This window comes from Kogia breviceps, chromosome 2 (assembly GCF_026419965.1).
Source record: "Kogia breviceps isolate mKogBre1 chromosome 2, mKogBre1 haplotype 1, whole genome shotgun sequence".
NCBI classification, from domain to species: domain Eukaryota; kingdom Metazoa; phylum Chordata; class Mammalia; order Artiodactyla; family Physeteridae; genus Kogia; species Kogia breviceps.
In genome coordinates this window covers 154,435,936-154,437,844 of record NC_081311.1, presented here as the reverse complement: position 1 = coordinate 154,437,844, position 1,909 = coordinate 154,435,936, and the positions used below count along the sequence as shown (strand labels likewise).

At 39.2% G+C, this 1,909-nt stretch overlaps 1 pseudogene; it reads right to left on the bottom strand.

Annotated features, from left to right (window-relative positions):
• Positions 1-423: 423 nt before the first annotated feature.
• On the bottom strand, positions 424-888 carry LOC131751434 (prefoldin subunit 2 pseudogene; annotated as a pseudogene).
• Positions 889-1,909: the final 1,021 nt, after the last annotated feature.

Below are 1,909 nucleotides of genomic sequence, written 5' to 3'. Positions count from 1 at the left end.
ATTGACAAAAGTTAATGGTTTTAATTATGGACCTCAAATTACTGTTTTTCCTGGAGATGTGACTAAATTTAAGTGAGATGCCAACTAATTAACTAACATTCACAAACACTCTGTCCCCAGACAGTAGAAAAAATATGTAAGGAACAAATACTAAGACAGACACAATATTCTGGGCCATAATCCATGTCTCAATAATTGTTAAAATATTCACATCATAAAAAGTATGTTGTGTGAGCATAGTGGAATTAAATTAGAAGTAAATAATAAAGAAAATCTAGAAACTGTCAACATATTTGGAATTTTTTTTTTCTGACCAAAACATTTAATTAACCAAAAAATTACAATGGCAGAGAAAATAATAACAATAAAGAGAAATTATAAGAAGTGGGAGTCAGGGTAGAAAAAATGCAAAGGCCTTGCTCTCTAGGAGACCAGTACTGCAGCTGGGCTGACCTCAGCCCCAGCCCCTTCTGAGTTTTCTTTGGCTGCTGGCGTCTTGTCTTCCCCCATGAGACGAATGTTGCGCTTTTCCCGGAATTCATTTAGTTCTTTTCCCTTTGCCAGAAACCGCTGTGTCAGTGTCTCAATAATCTTCTGTATCTGCTCCTGGTTGTTCTCCAGGGCAGGCAGTGCCTCTTTGACAGTTCACTCTACCAGCACCCTCCAACCATGCGGTAGCACTTGCAGGTTTCATCTACCTCCTTCAGAGTATCAATCACTAGCCGGTACTCATTCAACTCCGTCTCCAACTCAGCTGCTTTGGAGGCCAGGCCCCGCTGTTCCTGCCGAAGGTGATTGAAGCCAGCAATTACCTGCTCTGCTGACACGAACCCCCTTCCCAGAGCCACTCCAGCTGCTCCTGCCAATGTGACCACTGCTTTCTGCCATCTCCATTGCTTGCTGGGCTTCCGATCTGCCCATATTTGGAAATTTAAGTATGTAATTCTGAAAAACCCACCAGCAAAGAAAGAAACAACAGAAATTTTAAAGTATTTTAAGCTGAATGAAACAAAAAAAAATTTGTGCAATGCAGCTAAAGAGTGCATGTATAGGAATTTTTACCACTAAATATTTAGATTAAAATATAAATCTGAAGACAATAATATAAACTTGATCTTAAAGAAATTAGAGAAAGAAAAATGCATTAAGCCAGAAAGTAATCATAAGACAGGAAACAATAAACATCAGAGTGGATGTCAATGAAACAGAACACAAAAACAACAGAAAAAACTGAAGAAACAAAAATCCATTTCTTTGGAAAGATCATTGAATGTATAAACATTTGCTACAACTGATTAAAAACAAAGCTAAATAGACAGAATTACCCATACCATAAGAGAGAGGGCATCACTATGGATTCTGCAGTTTTTAAAAGGAAAATAAGGAGGAAATTATGAACTATTTTATATATATAAATTTGAAAATTTGTATGAAATGAACAAAGGTTTTGAAGGATAGAAACTATCAAATCTCACTCAGGAAGAAACAGCTTGAAAAGCCCCAAATAAATTAGAGAAAATGAATATAAGTAGTTAAAAAGCTTTATGTAGGGACTTCCCTGGTGGTGCAGTGGTTAAGAATCTGCCTGCTAACGCAGGTAACACGGGTTCTAGCCATGGTCCGGGAAGATCCCACATGCTACGGAGCAACTAAGCCCGTGCGCCACAACTACTGAGCCTGCGCTCTAGAGCCTGCGAGCTACAACTACTGAAGCCCACGTGCCACAACTACTGAAGCCTGTGCGCCTAGAGCCTGTGTTCTGCAACAAGAGAAGCCACCACAATGAGAGGACCATGCACCGCAACGAAGAGTAGCCCCCACTCGCCGCAACTAGAGAAAGCCCACGTAGCAACGAAGACCCAATGTAGCCAAAAATAAATTTATTTTAAAAATTTAAAAAAATAAAAAG